Source organism: Amblyomma maculatum, chromosome 6 (assembly GCF_055883805.1).
Source record: "Amblyomma maculatum isolate TAMU_Amacu chromosome 6, ASM5588380v1, whole genome shotgun sequence".
Classification (NCBI taxonomy): domain Eukaryota; kingdom Metazoa; phylum Arthropoda; class Arachnida; order Ixodida; family Ixodidae; genus Amblyomma; species Amblyomma maculatum.
Window position 1 is genome coordinate 86,776,574 of NC_139349.1, and position 22,603 is coordinate 86,799,176.

The following is a 22,603-nucleotide window of genomic DNA, read 5'->3' on the forward strand; positions in this document are numbered from 1 at the left end:
ACTTTGGCCAACCTAGACAGTCGCTTAGCGGAGTGCAACTGGTACGGTCGAAATGTATTTACCAAGCTTTCTTGTTTTTTTTGATTGGTTGTTTCTAGTCATAGCCGTCGGCTTTCTGCTGTATTGGTGAGTAGCACAATCGCGTATGAAACGCATAACCGAACTGTCCTGAGGAGCTACGCGGAGATTTAATAAGTCATACATATAACTGTATGACTAGCATGTCGCAAAGTCGGTCTGCTAACGCAAATCGCGTATTCCGAACCCGAACAGAGCTATGGCCACAAAATCAGGGACAAAATAAAATCGGGCAAGGAGTGGCATCGGCAAGCGAAATTTGATGGTCGTTAGGGTGCAGTTAGGAAGGTCGTTACCTGCAGTTAATGGCGACATCTGCATCATTACTGATATGAGCTTTACCAATGATATCACCACAAATAGCATAGAAAACCGAGCGTAAGTTGCCGAAACAGAATGTGTGTAAAAATATTGCATAACGTTAATTATGCAGACTCAGAAAGGGACAGTGAACTGCTCGAAGCGTTAAATGAATACACGTACTGAGTGAAAGTACTGACCACATACCCGGTCCACTTGAGTCAAATAACTAGGAGAATAAAATTCCAGTGGATCTCGTTTGCCAAGGACTCTCAGACCATGAACGGCAGTTCTTAGCATGTCAGGCCGGATCGAGCCCGGCTCCGCCGACTTAGTATTCAAGCTGTCTGACCTATTAGCCATCACGGGTGCATAACAACTGCCATTCATGGAGGCGGCAGCTGCGTTTCGTCGGGAGCCAAATGCAAGCACCCGAGTTCTGTACGATGTCAGCGCACGTTAAATAAGCTGGTAAAAATTACCCGGAACTCTCGGCTACGGTGTCTCTCGTAGCAGGAGTCGCATACGGACTTTAAACCGCATAAACCATGAACGGCAATTTACCATATTTCTAAGACGAAATGTACATAACAGCTGTATTTTACCGGTAGTCGCCCTACGAGGCATAAATGTGAATGGTAACGAAAAGAGTGAAATTTCATTTGAAAGAGGCTGGATGATATGTAGAGGAATATGGTTAGTATAAGGAAGATATATTAGAGTGGACCGGATAAAAAAACGCCAGTTATTTGCATCCCAGTCGACATTAAGAAAAAGAAATAGACAGCGAATGGAATGCGAAGTCGAAAAAAAACGATGCTTGTTTGTAACATCGTGGATTCAAAGTATGTTGGGAGTGACACCAAGGGAAGGCTATAGAGTATACAGAAGGGGCGGCAGAAGGCCAAGTGGCCGGACGAGATTACGGGAAGTTTTTCGTGATAATGTGGGCGCACCCACCAATCCGGGTTAAGAGCGGATATATAGAAGAGACCTTTGATTTACACTGGGCATAGTTAGGCTTAGTATGATGATGATGGCGGCATAGCTATAGTGACATCAATATATCGTCGGGTGAGGCATAATAGCTTTGCTTGCTCCAGCCCTTCTTTGCCCATCAATTCATGTGGCTTTGCGTGTGCCTCTTCGAAAGTTTCCTCGGCTTTCGTTATTGCTGCTTGAAATTTTTGTCATTGAGCTTACTGTCTAGTGCAGAATATGTACTCCGTCGCCTAGCTGATCGTTATTTCGAAAACAGGCTTACTGTCCGTACTCAATAAGGTCTGCTTGTTGAACCCTAGAGAGCCACGAGCGGCTGGCAGGGCACATAATCCGCTCTTTCTTCATTCGCTTCAAGAGGCACATAAGAGGCACGGTTGAGCAAAGAGGCGACTCGCCATGGACGATGAGAACAGGGTACCTGTAAATCTATAAAGAGGCTGTGATGCAAAAGATTCGCTAATTTTGTCTTTCTGTCTGGCCTTAGTGATCACTCGGAACGTCATATATTGAGACTGAAATAAGCAAGTGCTGTAGATTATATGATGAGGTTGATAAACTCCAGAATCTTGCTAACAGGGAGTAGCAGACATAAATTGCAGCTGGTGATCTCAGGAAATATATTTACACATATGCCGCTGCAGCTCAGTTGGTAAAAAATATTATGGAATTTCGGAAGCTGTAGATTTAGATCCCACCAGTGGCATGTTCTTTATTCTGCTGTCCTTTATTCTTGCATTCCATTGGATTATCCTCCAGTTAAAGTGAATTTGCCATCAACACTACAAGTTAAAGAAATAAAAACGTTCCGCTTTGCTCGCTGACTGCTCGCTTCCTTTCCTTCACATGGGAGTAGCAAGCCCGCCTGCTTGCGTCCAAACGGCATAAACTGCATTATCAACAACTGTATATCCAACTGCATATTCAACAAATGAGGGCGAAAGGCCGTGACTGCTCGCTTTCCTTTAATTCATCGTCAAATCTAAGGAACGCAATTTGCGTTTACGTATTATCCACAGGCGAGCGTCCCGCTACCGCAACTATTGGAAAAGCCAGAACATTCCATACGAGAAGTTTTCCCTCTTTTTTGGCGCGCAGATGCGCCAACTCTGCAAGGTGAGTAGTTTTTTATTTAGGTGCCACAGGCCAGCAACAATTCATGACCAAATCCTCTTTTCTCTGCAGCCGCTATACCTCGTAGGTGAAGAGTTATACAAGAAACATGGCCGCCTTTTTGGGTAATAATGAACATCTTTTTCTTACCTTTCTGCCGAACGTAATGGGAATTAAAGAATCCTGAGCTTCCTCATGATTTTTCGGAATTATTTCTTTCTAAAACAGATCATTCGAAGATGGGAAACCGGTGCTTTACGTCGGTGATCCGGACCTTATCAAGCTTGTCCTGGTTAAAGACGCGGCGCAGACTCAAAGAAAGGTGTGCATGTGTTTCTGCTGGAATAAATTACGCTCTAAATGACAAGATGGTAGGAGCACTACGTGCCGACACCCCATCGCGAGGAACTCACTATAGTAGCTTTGCGCCTGCTCCGGCGTCACTGATGGCTGAGAGCTCAGCGATGCTTGAGCACCACATCAAATATTGCTTCTCGTTACATCGCGTACATTGCTAGGCTTTCTCTGGCTCGCCTGGAAGTCTTCTTGTACCTTCAGCACATGATCTGCGTTTTGTGGCTCTTTAGTGAAAAGGTGTCAATTTCGTTCTCTTTCCATTTTATAGTGCTAGTGCGACATGGTGAAAACGCTGATACTGGTTGTCCAAGCTAATGCCGGCTTGTACCGAGTCGAGCCTGAGAGAGGGATTATTATTATTATTATTTTTTACATAAGTGAACGGTGTGCCGCAGATTAATGGTAGGGATTGAGCAGTTACTACTGGCAATATATTGTGCACATACGTTCTTGAAAGCTACATCTGCGACAGGTCAGGCCATATTATGGAGTTCTGTGCCAAGCAGTCACGCGAACTTCTGCACAGGCGTGAAATGAAGGCTCGTATTTTTTGCTTGCAGACTTTCAAGTACGACGACCCGATTTTGGCTAACTTATGATCAACGCCGAACCAGAGCAGTGGAAGAAACTTCGTTCTGCGACGTCACCGGCCTTTACGTTCGGAAAACTGCGGAAAGTAAGCTGTGAAGCTCAGATCATTAAGAAACCCCCGTTGCGTTTTTTTTTATTATTATTATGATTACAACTGCGGCATTATTGTTTATCTCAGGATTTTCACAGGCCGAAACCTGCAATATCAAGAGGCGGGGGGTATCACGGCGCTGTCGCTAAGGCGTATTGGCGCCAAAAGAGCACTAATCACCTCGTCACCGCGTGTCTCCGACACAGTTTAAACGATGCTGCGAATTTAATTGCACTTAAGTGTCTTATCAGTAATATTATAGTGATATTGGGATAAGTTCTGCATTAGATAGCTCATTTCATTGTCGCCTGACAATACATCTTTTATCGTAACGGGTAAGGCTCGTACAGATGCACATGTTCATCGTTTCAGTACTTCGCTGCCTGTTGTAAAATATTGTTCCTACCCAGTATTTAAAGTCAGTAGCCTTCCTATATTTTGAATTCCCGGCATGCTGTATTGCTAGTTTATGTTTTTTTTTTTTTTAACAGGGTTAGGAAACGTAAGATCCGGGGGACATGGGTTGAATCCGGGACACAGTGGCCGCGTTTTTATAAAGCGAAGCGCAAGACTTTTAGTGTTGTGCGATGTCAGAGTACGTTAAAGAGCCGCAGGTGGCAGAAATTGATCCGGCGTGCTCTGCTACAGCGTCCTTAGTTGCTTTGGCTCGTTAAACAGATTACATAAAACATCTTAGATTATATGAATTTGGCGAGGCTCAAACGAGCTGACGGACTAGTTGGCCTTTGTGACGCTGGCTTAGTGCATTCTCGACGCTTAATACTGCATCTCTATTAAAGTTTCTTTTTTTTTCTCCTACTGCTTTCTTCAGTCAAAAACTGTGCCTACTTGCAGTGGTTGAGAAAGAGGACGGGAATGTAAAATATAGAAAAAAGTAGTAAAGCAAGTTTTATCTCAGAGAGCCACAAAGTTCCTTCTATGGTTCACTTTTCGTAGTCGCATTCGCAGTTTTTCCCCAGGTATCGCTTTCCTGATGAAGTTGAAAGTGTTTCTTGTATTCCGAGAAAAGCTGTCAACGTGACGCTTTATCAACGCCCGCCGAGGTCTTAATCTTTCTAGATACTCGATATCACTATCACTAAACCCATTTTGGCCGCTCCCTTTCGTCCACAGATGCAAGCGATAATCGACAAGTGCGCTGAGCTCACATCAGAGCGCTTGAAAGAAGCTGCCAAGAGATCAGAAGATGTTGACTTGAAAGGGTAAACATGAGTTTAATCAAAAAATGACAAGTATTACCTTCTCAAAATTATAAATATCGCTTTACTGAATTGCTTCAATACACTGGCTTGTTATAAAATACCCTCACCAGAAAGCGGCCTTGCCTAAACGCTGGTCTTTTATCTCGCAAAGGCGTCCGTGAAATGATTGCTTCAGCTGCTATTATTAGAAAATTGCGATATCATTATATAATCTAAAGTATTGACTGCACTTACTAATACATGGCAGGCGGTTCAAAGCAAACAATAAGTACTTATTATAATTATAATTTATAATTTAGTTCCTTCTTCCGACGTTCAACCTCCCGTTGATAGTAAGATCCCTGGGCTCGCCACTACGTGCGAATGGTACAATTCCCACAGAAGAGGGCGGAAAGCGCTGTCTGCGCAAACACGCGCTCAAACACCTCCGCAGCTTAACCAGTCTTTCATTGCAGCATCCAAAAACCAGCAGCCAAAATTGAACCCTCTGTCGCATACTTTTGCTTCCTAGGTAGTGATAAAGAAAAACATGTTGTTTCGCGTATTTATCCAGTTATTTGATCAAGCTCGCGGCAGAAAATTTGTGAACAAAAATGGTTCCTTCTATAGAAAAGAAAACGTACTGCTACTTTCGTGGTTATCTGCCATTGCACTCGAAAAAGTTTATAGAAAATTTTCTGTAATCACAACACAATGCCCCTGTGGTCTTGGACCGTAAATCTGTTCTAGCAACACATATTTGCTTAGTTGAATCAGAGCTTTATGTAGTTTCCACTAAAATTACTACAGAAATGCAGGCTACCGAAGGTACGTCGGAGAAATTACATAACTACAAAACACGTCCTACACAACTGCAGAAAAGTTTGAAATTTCGACGAAACAGCAATATATGTAGTATTTTTTACACGATTTGTAATTTCTTTCGGCTAGAATGTGCTCATGCTTTAATTTGCCTAATTTCCCTAGCGTTAATTGTGCTTCTAAGCAATTATTAACTTGTAGCCTTGCATTTTCCGCCTTGAAATGCGACTTGGATTGTCGTATTTCCCCTTTTTTACTAAAGGAGGAGGCGCAATCCTGAGTGCCTAAAAAAACCCCAGTTTACATACTTAAAAAAATAAATAAAAATAAAATAAAACATGCAGAATATATACTGTATTGTGATATGGACATTGAATGCTCTAACGTGCCACCATACTGCTGCTTGCTTTAACATGCCACCATATTGCTTATTTATTGCTTTTACAAGCTTCTACGGTTATTTCACGTTGGACGCCGTCGCAAGCTGTTCCTTTGGAGTGAAGTTCTCCCCACAGTCCCCGGAAGAAAGCGCTTTTGTTCGGAGCGCAAGAAATGCCTTTTTTGCTCATGTGACTCCCAAGACTGTGCTCAGTGGTGAGAAGAACTTATCTCTCTATCTCAACGTAACTCGAATATTTGATGGGGGCTTTAAGGTGAATAAGGGGTTGTGAGAGGAAGGTGTCGGGGTCGGTTTTGCAGTAAGTGAATGCTTGTGGGCGACACGTACGGGGCATTTTGATTTGCGATGGAAAAATGCCTTGTGACATTTTCATCCCCGCATTGAGGACTGTTCTTAATCTAGCAAAATTGCTAATTTGCCGCAGAGGACCAGCGCGTCTAAATGAAAAGAGAAAAACGGTTTTGTTCGCTCAGCCGCTAGCATACTTAAAGGTTGTGGTTGATGTTGAGGTTTGAGGTTGTGTTGAGTATTACGGCGCCTGAGCAGCTTAGGTTATCACCAGTCGGTTGTGCTTTTAAGGGCTATGCTTAAGCAGTAAAATAAGCCGAGTCTGCATGCACACACTACATTCAAATTGCAGAGATACTGTTATCTATCTGGGACACAATGACTCACCAACGCAATCACAGTTCTTGCAGAAACATGAGTTCCATTGTTTCCTTGACGCGTCGACGGCGACGAGAGAGATATGAACACGTCTCTAAAGCCATATTTTGACGGTCATGCTCAACTTTTGTACCAGTTGTCCATCACCTACCACTCAGGCGTTTATTAGGTGGCCTGGAGAGGTAGAAATCTCTGTGCCGCAAGTTCGGACTTGAGGGGTGTCACTCCAGTAAGCTGCCTACCTAGAGCGCTGAAACAATGAATGCATTTGGTTGAATTCGACCCGACTTACTTGAACATCGTCTTGCGGCTACACGACGCCTGTTTCGAGAAGTCACAGTCGTTTTCTGCTAACAGCTGCGCATAGTTGTCCCACTATGTAAAAATAACTTCCACTAAAATACTTCCTCCCTCGATAAAGCAATCAACCAGAATCAAGCCGTAAAAAAACTGTCGCTGTATTTTGTGGATGGAGCTGTAGTGAATTTCCTGGAAGATTAGGACGAATATGGTTTTCATGCCATTCTTCCTAAAGTCCCGCTTGGCATCATGACTTAAACTTCCTGATACCGTTAAGGAAAACGCGACTAGTAGAGGACTCACAGCAAGGCAGACGTTCAGCATGAAGACAAAATATAGGTCAGGATCTTGTTGCTGATTTCTCCTACTCCTGTATGCATGTATTTTATGCATGAATTTTTAAGCCGCTTTGGCTAAAAATTCACCAAGTATGGCGGCCAAGTTGTTAATCATTGTGTAATAGGTGCATAACTTCGAATCTGTGTACCTGCTTGCAGAATAACATCTCTCCATAGAGTCTCTCGTCACCTTAATCTTTGAGTCACACCTGTAGCGTTATTTCGGACAGTATGCAATTCAAATGTAGAGCGCTGTTCACACGTTCTTTCAGAGGTTTCTGACTATAGGTTAGGCAGGCATGATTTATGGGGCTAACTGGTCGATTCTGCTGGTGTTGACCAATCAAGATTAATGTGGCCTGAACAGAATGTTACTAGCCTATAAACAGTGCTTTAACTCATTTCTCTTTTTAATTAGCAGTGAAGCGGCCGATCTGCGGAAACTCTAAACGAGCTAATTACTCTACTTTTGACATTGTGAATCTACAATTGTAATTTTCGAGGGATGCCTAATTAGATACGTGCTTGTTCATGTACTTCTTTCAGCAATTTTCCAGAAGCTAAGCGAAACTTTTCATACAAGGCACTTCAACAAACAAGCTTTCAATTTCTACAAGGATGCAACTACTGATATGATGAAGAAACGAGCACAAAGCAGCATGGTAGGCATTGCGTTGTCCTCGATTGCCTTTTCTTGTAGAGCGTAATATATTAATGAACATGCGCTGTATAAATGGTGCTGGTCTCAGTTCACTGAAACTTTGCAACATTGTGTATTCATGGAATTCATATGTACTCCGTAATGACATGGAGGAATCCATTTGGAAATATTTGCGCTATTTCTATATTTGAAGCCTATTATTACGCTACTTTGTAACGACGGCTTTTTCTTTACACCTACTATCTTGAAACCCTAGAGGCAAGAGGATTTTCTGCAGATGATGTTGAACGCCAAAGAAATGTCAAAAGAAGAAACAGCGAAAGCAGACCAGTCAATCCTGAGCCCTGACAATGATAGTCCTCCACTGAAGCCCAGAGATGTGAAGAGTGAGTGTGTAAAGTTGGGTTTGCATTGTCAGGCACTTTTTTCAGCATTCAAGGCTCTGGCCTCATGAAAGGTCTTGTCAGCAAAGCTAAAAAAACTAGCCTGCTAAGAGCAAAAACCGGCGCATGGCTTCCCCCAAAGTTTTGTTCTTCTACTGTATTTCTTCTAACTTGATAGTAAAAACCGATGGATGGGTTCCCCCAAAGTCTTATTCTTCTACCGCATTTCTTCTAACTTGGTAGCAAAAACCGGTGGATGGCTTCCCCCAAATATTTCTTCTTTTACTGTATTTCTTCTAACTTGATAGCAAAAACCGATGGATGGCTCCCCCAAAGTTTTATTCTTCTACTGCATTTCTTCTAACTTGATGTTTTCACTCATCCTGATGACAAGTTTTAATGTTGTTTTAGCCTCACCTGTGCTGTCTTTTGTTTTTTATTGGTCTGTGTTATACGGTATTGGTCTAACTCTAGTATCCAAGAGAGCTTCCTTTATTTCTTCGCGCTTTTTTTTATCTTCCTCTGTACACCTTTCTCGTCACAGTGTGTCCATTCAATCGCTTGTTTTATTTCCTGATTATGAAATTTCATTGTTTCAGCTGCATATTATAGAACCGCTTGTGGACATTTTTTGTAAACGCCAGTGTATGTCGCAGCCGGCTGCCATCTGTAGCCTTCACAAGGCCAAAACGCGATCGATAATCCTATTAAATCTCACCACATTTTCTTTTTTTTTAGTAAAATATATTTGTAGTAGGGGGCCTTAAGATCATTTCCAGTTATCAATGATACCATATGCACATTTTCAAGAAATGCGAGATAGAGCGTCATTGCGGTGTGACTATATATATATCGGGAACAGGTGATGAAAGCTGATTAGTAAATGCAGCGATGAATCACCAGGAATGTAAGCATATAACAGGGAGGTTTATCTCAGCGTTTCGATCCTGGACTGAGCTTTATCGAGAAGTCATTTTAAACAACTGTTCGCAGAGAAGGGGAATAAGGAGAAGCAAATGATCGATGAAGAGATGTTGCCTGCCACGGCGCATATACAAACCGAACACCCACGCACAAGGGGTAAAGGTCGCCCACCCTGGCTTATCAATGAGAGAAAAAGGAGAAATAAAAACATGGCAAGGAAAAACAAAGCAAAAATGATGAAAACGAGGGAAGGGGTAGTTGAGTACCCTAGAACTACAGTGCTCTAGAATGGAGAGCACAGATGAGATTTCAACAGCACACCAAGAAAGCGCAGCAAACGGCGTAGAATGAGCAGAACAACGAAATGTGAATTCCTGAAATCAGCACGCGAAGGCGGTCTGCGCTCGTCTTTGCATGCAAGCGAATGGAGCTCTGCTCAGCGCGCCCTGCACCTCTTGGCATACCTGTTACTGGCAGCGCCCCTTGGGTGTCAGGCGCGCCTGTCATCGCGGCGGCGACCTCGCTCCTCTATTGTTCCCCGGCGCGGACGACACACTGCCCAAGATTCTAGAGCACTGTACCTAGAACATTGGAAGAGCGGAGGCGCCATATGTGAGTGACCGTACCGCCACCGGCCCCGTAATCGGTGCGGTATGTCGAGATTCCAAGGTCCTTAAGAGTACAAAGGGAACAAGCAATCAAAACTGGCTCCAGATATCGCGACACGCGAAGAGCGAAAATGGCGAGGTTCAAAATTAAAACCACCTCGTAAGGCTCGTTGTACAATGAAATGTCGGGGCGTAAAAACAGGGAAAGGCAAGCTTGCCATTGTTACAATAACTGAGCTATTACTAATAGGTTGGTTTTGTGGGGTTTAACGTCCCAAAGCGACTCAGGCTATGAGAGACGCCGTAGTGGAGGACTCCGGAAATTTCGACCACCTGGGGTTCTTTAACGTGCACTGACATCGCACAGCACACGGGCGCCTTGCTTTTCGCCTCCACCGAAAATCGGCCGCCGAGGTCGGGATTCGATCCCGCATCCTTGGGAACAGTGGTCGAGCGCCGTAACCACTGCGCCACCCCGGCGGGGCAGCTATTACTAATAGAGGGTACGCAACGAAAGCTTGGATGAGCAGAAATGCATTCAAAGAAAGCGAGAGTCATAAAAAGAATCCTGAAATGGACGAAGAAACGGATGAAAAAAGACATCAATCCGTGCCATGTGATTTTAATCTTTGAATCTCGCGTGTTTTCGTGCGTCGCGTGGGGTGGTGTCAGGAGCTACAGGGGATTGATTTTACCGTTTGTACTCTTGTCTTGGCATCTCGACAGACTACGACGGAGCCGATGGTGGCACGGTCGCTCACAAATGGAGCTTGCGATTTTCTTTGTCCTGGGGTGCACAACTTCCCTCCCCTCCTTTTCCGTCTTTTTCACCTTTTATCATTATATCGATTGTCCTCCTTTTTTTCCTCTCTCTGGCAATCTAGGGTGGGAGCTCCGTGCCTCCCCCCTCCCGCCTTTATTTATGTTGTGCGTGACTGCGTGGTTTGTACTCTCCACGGCAGGCAACATCTCTGCCATTTTCTGAAGAACAGCGCGACTTGGACAAGGACGGAAGGAAGACAACACGCACAGGCGCTGTGTTGTCACTTGAGTGTTGTCTTCCTTCCGTCCTTGTCCAAGTCGCGCTGTTCTTCAGAAAATGGCATACCAACTCGCCCAAGCATCAGTTCTAACAACATCTCTGTCTCGCCCATTTACCTCCCCTTTTTCACCCTCTCTGTTAGCGGTTTAAAAGTACATGTGTGCCCTTCAGTAAGCTCATCCTTGATAAAGATCGGTCCCCGATCTAAAACGTTGGAACACACACACACACACACACACACACACACACACACACACACACACACACACGCACACACACACACACACACACACACACACACACACACACACACACACACACACACACACACACACACACACACACACACACACACACACACACACACACACACACACACACACACACACACACACACACACACACACACACACACACACACACACACACACACACACACACACACACACACACACACACACACACACACACACACACACACACACACACACACACACACACACACACACACACACACACACACACACACACACACACACACACACACACACACACACACACACACACACACACACACACACACACACACACACACACACACACACACACACACACACACACACACACACACACACACACACACACACACACACACACACACACACACACACACACACACACACACACACACACACACACACACACACACACACACACACACACACACACACACATTATTACACAGCATAGCCTAAATACGAAGTCAACTCCACTGTTATCTGTAGCCAAACCAGCAGTCATCGCAGCGGGAGTTTTTTCCTTGGCAGCTTTCATTGTGCTTCAGTATACAGAAGATCCAAATTTAATGTATTGAATGTATTAATGAACACGACTAGCAGCAGGTTTAAATCTCCGCACTATCATAATAGACCCGTCCCGAGAATGAAATATTTTGTGCGAATGTAGTTAAATTACGTACCAAATTTACTTCCTCTAAATTCTACGAAGCGCAACGTTGCGTACAAAAATTGGCAAATAAATTGAAATAACCAATTAACTGAAATACGAGGCCTTTTTTAAACGCTAAATTAAGCGAAATTCTCGAATGTCACGCCACTGATTCTTTTATGTATCAGTGTTTGGTAAGGTTCTTAACTAAGAAGCGTAACGCAGGAACAACGAACCGAAATTTCTCATTGGTACGATTAACTGCACTTTTTTGCTCTTCTGTACCGCTCGCGTTTTAAAGTGCCTTTCAGGCTAATTCTCTGCAGTAGGAAGAAATTCCAACGCCATTTTAGTCTCACCCGACGTATGACCAGATAGGCATTCTTCCTGAACTACGTTGTGCCGAAGTCGTTTCGAGCTCGAGTAATCCCTTGCTACTGCCATCTGTGGGAGCAATAAAGAGACAACCAGAAATTTTATTTGAATTTTATACCAACACATTTTATTGCCACTTTTTTTTGGGACACTATAACATCTCTGTAGGAGGAATGCCATACGCTGGCAATTTTCCGCATTCCAAATTTACCCAAGAAAAATAAGAAAGCTTAAAATAATTGCAACCTCCTTTCTTCTTGATGCACTACTTACGAAGACTTGAGTGAGCTGGAGGCACTGGCACAATGCGTCCTGTTCTTCCTGGCTGGTCAGGACACGTCTTCTGCCACCGCATCATTCGCCTCTTATCTCTTGGCTGTGAACCCTCATGTCCAGGACAAGCTGCGAGCCGAAGTGGATGAATGTTTCCGCAAACTTACCTTTCCCTGCCGACTAATGTGCAAATTCTTCTGCCGCCTCCTTATTCTTCCTTTTCGACTTTGACACCGATACGCTGCATTAGCTCAATGCCTGAAGTATAGCTTGCATGTAGAAAACGCCTTATAACTTTTGTGTGGTCTGGGCTTGCTTCTAAACACGGCTTGCTTTTTAGGCATGCATTTCAATAATTCGCGCTTATGAAAGGAAAACTGTGCGCAGAAAGCACGCAACATTAAAGGTCGCCTCTTTCTCTTAGGCCTACCTGTTCGCTATTATACACATTCTGCCTCACAACTTTTTTTATCGCAGGGCAACTCGCCGTCGTATGACGAAGTACAGAAACTACCTTATCTAGACTGCGTCGTGAACGAAACTCTGCCAATTATGTCACCTTCACAAAGGTAATACACAAATTAATCCTTGGACATCGTGAATACAGTTTAGTGCCTTCTATCATACCGCTTTTTTTTTTTTTTGTCTCCTGCCTCGAAGAACCCTTCTTCTGAACCCTTCTTTTTTCTGAACCCTACATATCCTTTATAATAGAATCGAAAGGGCACCTCTGGAGGATTACGTGCTCGGAGATACTGGAGTAAAAGTTCCCCGTGACTGCGCCATTATTGTACCGATCCAGGCCATGCACAACGACCCAGAATTCTTCCCGAAACCGGAAGTTTTCAAGCCCGAAAGGCAAGTCTCAATGTCCGGTGCAGCCAATTGCCTTCATCATCTGCATCGCCTAGCTGTTATTTATGCAAGAACGTCAATATTCATAGGTTAGATCATGACTTTGAACAGAGGCACTGATGTGGACAAAGTGGAAATTGATTTAAAGCATTTGAGGGCAGTGGCCAGTCCTGGGCTATAATTCTAGGCATCATGACATATATAGCGAATCAAAAACATTATGCTCGTAATTTACAAAATTATATATACATTAAATGGTCATAAGCATGCTCTCCTTTCATAGCATTTGGTATGACCACGGATATCCTTTCAGCAAGATGTCAGAGTTCTAGAGCTAAGTGCGTTAGCTATGGAACTTACAGTACAAACTATAACGAGACAACTATGAATATTTGCTTGAAAACCAGGAAGTGGAATGAATGTTTTTCGTTATATATAGAGAATAACCGCTGAAATAAAAACATTGCCGCGTATGAACGTCAGGAACAGATTGATTGTTTGGCAGTTCGCAAATAAGATTTTGATTAGGTGACGTTATGTGAATGTAAACTAGCCCACTTATAACGCACGTGCCTGACATTCACGCGAGTTGTATGGCAGGTCCTGCCGTAATACATGCAAAATAGAAAGTCAGGCACAAATAATGTATATTTCGTCATGCAGTCCGTTGCGCACGCCTGTTTAAGACAGACGCTAACAAGGCATTTGTTATGATCTCCGCAGCGCAGTCATGCGTTTCTCAACGAGTCATTTGATTCGGACGGGCGAGTTTAGGGCTGCGATAATATCATTTTCGATTAAGTTTATCTGGGCCACTGGTAACACGCTGGAATCTTCGTCGCCGATCCTCGACAATAGAGAAATTAAGCATATCATGATCCGCGATACGTCACCGTGACCCTCTACCGCTCGTGGGACAAGCTGATTGGTTCCAATGCGGCAGGTCTGTGTGCCGACATCCAATATGCGGCGCCATCTATCGACATCAAATTGATCTGGGCATGCGCAGTGGAATGCGCGGTGGCTGATCACGGTAGCGGATCGCGGATCACGGTGTGCTAAATCTCTCTAATGATGAACTGTCGAAGCTACCTCGCAGCATATGCGCGCAGAGCGCGCAGCGTATGTATGCACATGTGTAAAGCGCTCGCATAGCGAATATAAAAGCGGCTCCTAGTCGCAACTGGCTCTTGAAGCAGAAAACTGTGGCTGGAGCAGGTAGGTCACCGCCGCTTGCGGCGGGGGCTAGCCTGCCACCGAATTTTTATCTGTTGTAGGCCGTCATTGCACCCGCCACCGCTCCGGTGGTGGACGACGGCTGTTGTTGCGGCGCGCGTCTTTCTTTCCCTCTTCCTTTTTTTTTTAAGTCAATATTTATTGCCTCAGGGCATCAGTAGGTTATGAGATGAAGGATGAATAAATGATTAAATGAATGGAAAAAGGTTGGCTGATTGTATGAAGTCCAGAAGTGAGCGATGATGAGGTCCCTGCGTCCAAGTGACGTATGAGGCAGGATTGGTTGCTGAAAGGCCAGCTATGCTCAGGTGCCGGATTCGTGTTGGCTTGAGTGCTGGGCAGTCCCACAGCAAGTGGTGGATGTCGGCCTCGACATCTTTGTTGTTACAGATCGGGCATCCTGGGCGAGGATATAAGTGTTGGAAGTATGACCACGTCCTAGTTACGGCTGATGTAAGGGCAACACCGACCCGGATCCTCCTATTTTCTTTTCTCTATTTTCTTTTGTGTCTGCACGAGGCAGTGGAGGTGGCTCAGCTACAGAGCCAGTAGCAGGCCCGTGCATTTTCTTTTCCTTCTTCCTACAGCCCCAACGACAGAAAACTGGGTCGCAGCTAACACTTCACCCTAACATCATCGGCTGCTGTCTGATTTCAGTTTCAGCTGATTGTTGCTCACTGATCGTCCATGCTACACAAGGTCGATGCAGAATGGCTGCTATTTGCGCGTGCCTGGTGGACGCAGCTGCAGCGCAGAAGGCGGGCACTTAAGTGGGCAGAAGACTCACGCCACGTAATCGGTTGGGCTAAAAAATAACATGAAGTGACCGGCAAAATTTAAACCTTTCAAATCGATGTCGTTGTCTATAACCAGACATGTATAGCAGTTTAAGATTTCAACGCAGCCCCTCTCTCGCACTGACCTCAAAACTGAATTCACTTTGTCCAGCCGGACACACATACGCATCGAATGCCATTGAAGCCAGAAGGAGCGCGCTTGCTGACAATTAAATAGAATTACAATTCAACCTTTCTAATCTTTTCCTGTTGGGTGGACACATTCCTAATGGGAATGGCTAGAGCTGGCAGCCGCTCTGCCGATCGCAAGAAGGCAGGAAGCCGGTAAGCTCCGCCAGCCAATGGAGCTCACGGCTTTTTGTTCGTTATAACCGACGGGTGCAACCACTGTTAATTCTACCATACGCAAGCTTCATAGTCTTTACATATAGTCACAATGCGGTAACAAGGTCGTAGGCAAAGGAACTCAGAGTGCGCTGAAGCTCTTTAGTGGGCCGTCTTGCGCCAGCAAAAGAATTGAGCAACTCGACGGTGGCGATAGCAGCAAGTGTACTCGTCGTTCGTCTAAGTACGAACACCCTCAGCGCTCAGTTTAAAGCCGGCGAAAATACATTTAGATAAAGCCGCAAAAAAGAATACAACAATCGGGAACAATGCGGAAGCAGACGCGAATGGCTGCAAGCATTCGAGATAAATCTCTGGGCATCTTGCCCTACAAACAAGTTGATAATCCGCATGTTGATGGCGGCACTGAGCGCAAACAAAGATCACAACTTCGTTCTGCGTGCTACGAGTTAAGGGATGGGGCCGCATACGGATACGAATAAAGATTACAATGCTTCATGGGAATATTTTGACGGTGGCTGCAACCTCATTTTCAATAAACGCGCTTTCGTTATAACTGCCATCGTTATGAGTGGGCTTTACTTTAAATGTTAATAAAAAATTATGTTTCGCAAAAAATGCGCCTGTCGGATTGATGTATATATGTCGCATTCTAAAGAAGCTATTTTCCACTGGCCTACAGAAGTTGGTTTTAGTTAGGGTCGCAAATGTGCCAGCAAATGGCTGTTTTCATCCTTTATCATGTGAATTCTACACTCTTAATCTCGTTCCACATAGGTACCAGTTATAGGTGGAACTTCTAAAGAAGTTCCGCTTATTAAGTGGAACATTTTTAAAAGTTCCACTTATAAGTGGAACGTATGTGGAACCAGATTAATTGTGCAGCAACGCAATGCATTGAAACGATGCCTTTGAAATTACAAAAAAAAAAAAAAGCTTAACTCGTTCTAAACATGGTAACATCACCTATGTTCCGCAAGAAACACATTCGCGTCTTTGGTAAGACTTTTTGGTTACATTACACATTGTAGCAAATGTAATACGAATGGTTAACTGCTTTTATTTGCATTGATGCTGTCAACATGCTCTCAAGCTGTTAAGATAACGTGTTCTCAGTTTTCTTAGTACAATTTCGTTGTCTGTGCGACCCCGTCATAATAATTCTCGGTCGTATGTTGTCTTTGATACGTCATGACAAGAGATGGCTTATATTCGTTTCGATTTATGTCTTGTTTGTTTCTTTGACTTTTCACTTTTAGGTTTAATGAGGAAAACGTCAAGTCCATCCGCCAGTATACTTTCCTGCCTTTCGGTGCCGGTCCACGAAACTGCGTAGGGATGCGATTCGCTATTCAGCTTGTGAAGACATCTCTCCTTCACGCCATACACAGCGTACAATTTGTGACGTGCCAAAGGACTCGGGTGAGCAGCAAGCTGTGAAATGGGCCTAGCAGCACAATAAGTATATCGTATACTGGTATTCTACCTATGTCATTCATACTGCGCAGATGGTCAGAGGTTGATGAGTTGGCTTTGTGGCCAGTGTGATGGATTGGGCAAGTTGGTGGGACATGGTGACCATGGACTTCGTGCGTGTTTGTTTTAAAGCGAAAGTATTGCGGCCCTCTTGGTTAAACGGACCATATGGTTGGTTAATGGTTGGTTCATAGGAAGGGAAAGGCGCAGTATCTGTCACACTTGCTCTGTGGACACCTGAACCGCACCGTAAGGGAAGGGATGAAGGTGGGAGTGAAAGTGGATAGAGAGAAAGGGGAGCCGTAGTGGAGGGCTACGGAGTAATTTCGACCACCTGGGGATCTTTAACGTGCGCTGACTTCGCACAGCATGTTGCCGTTTTTTGAGGGTACCAGTATCAACCTGGTCGTCGTCAGAATGTAGGAAGTGGCCACACTTGGAAATGGAGAGATGCGATTCTTCAATGCATGCGTGCACTGGGAATAGGGGCAAAATTGTGAGGTCATCGTCTGGCAATCGCTCCTAGGACGGGAAGAGGAGGAGGAAGAACATTTATTTCCGCCGAATATGGTGCAGCAGCCACCTACGAGTCCGCACGCAGGCGTCCGGGGAGGCAGTCTGTCACACCGCGGCCAGAGGACACCCGGCCTCGTCTAGGAGAAGAGGTCTTCAGCCTCGGCCGCCAGGCGGACGGCGAATCGCTGTGTTTTTTCGTCGGAGCTTCTTAGCGTGGTCTCCCATTCATCGCTAGTTTTAATCGCGTTGCGCCCTGGGGCACGAACGCATCTCCATATTATATGATCTAATGTTGCCACGTGGCCGCAAAATTTACAAATTTCGGTTTCTGCACCGTCCCTCTTCCGCCCTCTGGCACCCGTCCAACTCCTCCACAGGGGCGAAAAGAAATTTCGAGCTTGGAGTTTTCTCCAGTCGTACGATTCCTTTTTACTCAGGGATCTAACCGGTGGCGGATATATCCTCCGGTCTTTCTTCAAGTTGTCGGTTACATCCCTAAAGGTACCTATACATTCTTTGGTTTTAGATGTTGTGGAGGCGTCCGCAGCACCCCGAGGTAGCGAGGAGCGGGCGAGCATGTGGGCAGCCTCGTTGCCGGCGAGACCGGCGTGTGCTGGGGTCCAGATTATGGTCACGCTTTCGGCGAGAGACGACTCGTTCAGAAGTTTTGCAGCACGATTGCTGACTCTACCCTTGCTAAAATTTCTAACCGCCGCTTTGCTATCGCTGATGACGTGTTTCACGCCTGGTCGTGCAATGGCAATGGCTATTGCAATCTCCTCCGCCTCTACCGGCGGTAGATCTCGATTTCTTTCTATTCCTATGGCGATCCCAGTGTCCAATAGGGCGACCGAGGTTACGTCGCCTTCTTTCCCGATCGCTGCATCGGTGTAGGCAACCGATCCCGGCGGGAGTTTGTCCAATTTGTTAGCGAGGTGCTTAGCTCTGCTTTTCCTCCTCCCCTCGTCGTGTACGGGGTGCATGTTCTTCGGTATGGGCGAGACGTATAGATGCTTTCTGATTTCTCGATCTATGCTTTCTCTGACACTTTCGCCTTCCCCGGGCGCTAGTAGGTTTACCCAATCGAGGATTTGCCTACCCGCCGCCGTTCCTGCGAGTCGCTCTCTCTGGGACAGCCTGACCGCCGCAGCCAGCTCTTTCCACTCATTATGCAACCCCATTTTCTCTAGAATGTCGTTAGAAGTAGTTATGGGGAGTCCTAGAGCGCACTTCGTGCATCTCCTAATTATGGTGTTTAGTTTGTGTTCTTCGGTCTTGTTGATATTTAGGAAGGGAGTCGCGTAGCACATTCTGCTCGTGACAAAAGCTTGTACGAGTCTGAGTCTACTAGCCTCCGTGAGACCACTCCTTCTGTTGGACGTCTTCTTAAATACTCTGACTACGAGCTCCGCCTGATCTTTTAATTTCTTAATCAGGCTTTTGTTACTACCCCTGCGGTTGATAATCATACCTAATATTCTAATTTCATCTACTTTCCGGACTTCGTTTCCGTTGACTTTAATTTTGATATCTGGAGTTATCTTCCCACTACTGCTGGTCATTACCAGGAGCTCCGATTTTTCTGGCGAACAGCATAGACCTAAGTCCTCTGCGTGATAGCTGATTATATTTGCTGCCTCTTGGAGCCTGGATGTGATGTACGAGTCGTTCCCTTCGCACATCCAGACGGTCACATCGTCCGCGTAGATGCTTAGTTTTAAGTCATCGAGATGGCCAAGCTTACTGGGGAGCTTCCTCATTACGGTGTTAAAAAGGAAAGGTGAGAGCACAGCCCCCTGCGGAGTGCCTCTGTTACCCAGCGGGAACTCCTCCGAACATAAGCCCTGAAAGCTGATGATCGCCGTCCTGTCTCGCAGGAATGATCTAATGTAGTTGTAGGTTCTTTCGCCTACTCTCAGCTCAGCGAGCCCGTCGAGAATGGCGTCGTGACTGACGTTGTCAAAAGCTTTCTTAAGGTCTAAGCCTAGAATAGCTTTCGTATTTTTTTTCCTGAAGTCTCTGACAACATCGTTATGTAGTCTGAGCATGGTATCTTGCGTACAAAGGCCGGGCCTAAATCCGACCAATTCAGCCGGCCACGCATGATTCTCTTCGGTGTATTTGGTTAGCCTCCTCTGAATAACTTTCTCAAGTAGTTTGCCTACGCAGGATGTTAGTGATATTGGGCGGAGATTCTCCAAGCCCGGTGGTTTTCCCTATGGATTAGGGTGATCTTAGCCCTCTTCCACTCTTGGGGTACTTGACCACTCGTTAATAACAAGATGCTCGCAAATCTGGACGACGAATCGATCAATGCCCTAACCAAATATTTAAATCAGGACGGGAAAGTATTTTTACAGGTCCTGGGAGCGCAATCACTGACACAATGGGGGTGTAGCATATACCTATACGTCACTACACGTGTCTCGTGAAATTTTTCTTTTTTTTCTTTTTCAGGAGAGAGGCGCGCTGCTCAGTCGAAAGACTCGATGGGCAGGAATGTATCGTTAGCACCGATTCTGCCCTTTTGCAATTGTTTGCTTTTGTTCTTTTTCTTCCTGTGGTTTGGCGGCTTGACTGCCATGCGAGGAGACGCAAGGGAGTTGTCAGTGATGCAGTTGGCTGCTTGCGCAGGGCTTGTGCGTTTACTTTCCTCCTTGTAATGAAAACGTATGTGCAAGCATGTTGACGGTATGCAGTGTTGCAAATATATTGGTTCCCTGCAGTACATGCGCATGAGTTTGCACGCACGCGCGCACGCATGTGCGCCACGCGCGCCCACACACCCGCAGGTTTGAACGAAATAACTTTCGGAATTATGCCGGGAAGTTGTAGAACATCTTAGCTTATGAGCGAACAAGGCCGACAGCTACAGAAAGTCTCTTACTTATACAGTAGGGTAAAAAATTGTATGTTTACGTGACGTCATCACAAGAAAAATGACGATTAACCAGTTCATCGAACGTCTTCTGGAAATGTTAAAGAATGACATAAACATTGTGTGAAATGCTGAAATTACACCGAGCTAAACAAATAATACAAAAATGTCCGTGCTTTCACATTATAATTGTTTAATATCGATAACCCTTGTCAGTTTTTGCCTTATCACATGTGAGCAGTCTTAAATGTCGCTACCAATGTTTTTTTTGTCTATGCATTTTGGTGCCGAACTATTCTTCCCACAAGAGTTTAGAGCTTGGTGTCGCTTGATCGAAACAGCTTTTGCGACGCTGCAAAGATGATGGAAAACTAAAAATAAATCTGTGCTATAGGATGCACTTGCACGCCAAGGAACTCCATAGGTTAGTAATATACAGGAACATTTCCACTGAGGCACCTCTTGCTACTGAACTGCACTTTGGGGCAGCTGGCCATTCTTTACGATCTTATTCACTTGTTCACGGTGCCATTCAAAAGTCTATGCAGTGCCAGTCGATGTTTCCTGCTATTTGCATGTACGACGGCGGTGATCAGCATTAAATGAGGAATGCCTGAAACGTTTGATACGTATCACCTTATGCTTAGCACACACAGAGGATCCCCGAGCAATACTAAGCGAAAACGTCCTCCTGAGTAGACGAACATAAAACAGGAGGAAGGAATGTATTTTCGCAATTGCTCTGCTCAAAATGTCTTGACGAAAAATGCAAGCATACAATCAAATCCCAGTTGGAAAAAGAATCATTTTTATTTTTTTTTATTTTCGACAACTTGTGTTGTCATGTGGTAATAGGCGTTCACAGTAAACTTGCTTTAGAATTAAGCTCATATGTAGCCAAATACGGAAAAATTGGCGTTTCATATGTGGAGTAAACACAAAGAAACGGTGAATGATACGTTCATAGCGCTGTTCCCTCACTATGTTTTATTGAGCTCCAGTCTGAAGCGCATATCTATCCGTGTTGAAGATAAGCACAGAGTAGCCTAGCTTTCCGACTTGACTGATATATGCCAAATGGCATATCTATATCTATTGCGATAACATTCCCAACGGTTCGAACATGCACACCCAAAAAAGAACTATTATCCCACCCCTGCACCAACTTATCCCTCCCGTGTACTGTTGCGTTTCAGGCAATCTGGATACCGTGACCATATATTTTCGACGTGGAGCATCTGTGTTAGGAGCAGTGTTAGGGGCAGTGTTTCTGTTACATTTTTTGTTCCTTTACAGATCTGAAACATGGTTAATTTCAGGCCGCAATCACTAGCCTGCTTTCCATTTAAGTAGTAATACAAGCATTTCAAATCACCCCAACAGCAACAATAATGCTACCACACATTTCGCTCACCCTTTCGTTAGGTAAGATAAATAACTGTATCGTAATCATTGGTGATTAATTTAATAACATGTTGCCATATTTGTAAAGTAAGTTTAATTCCCCTGAGAACCATACACTGTGCTCTTTATCATATAAGCCTTGCACGTTCTTCGCAGGTGCCTCCCGAATATTTGCCGGGCTTCGGACTCCTGGTGCCTAAGGACCTCATCGTGGGAGTCAGACAGAGGAACAGCTAGTTCGCCATCTTCCGCTAGCGCATATGGTTCATATAAAAGCCAAACGTCCCAGCCTTGGGCTTTTCTTCACAGGTAATCTTCTTATACGTGCTCTACTCGTGATATCCATGGTTCAACCCACAAGAAGATAATAAAGAAATAAAAGAGTCTGCAAACACTGCTGCTCCCTGCAACATACTTTATGGTTTCGCTTATTTTAGCGTATGGTTGTTTCCTTACTGGAAGCACACACTTCATGTCATAATGGCGTAACAAGGGCACAGCGGCACTGGTGTCGTTACCAGTACCTACATGCACGAATCTCGGGACAATATTTTTCGTCGTGGCTGATCGAGGGAGGGTGTGAAGAGGAGCATGGGACAAGACTTTTTTTTGTTTTGTTATTTTA

At 44.8% G+C, this 22,603-nt stretch overlaps 1 pseudogene; it reads left to right on the forward strand.

Moving 5' to 3' along the window:
- Positions 1-52: 52 nt before the first annotated feature.
- Positions 53-22,372, forward strand: LOC146186207 (cytochrome P450 3A24-like; annotated as a pseudogene).
- Positions 22,373-22,603: the final 231 nt, after the last annotated feature.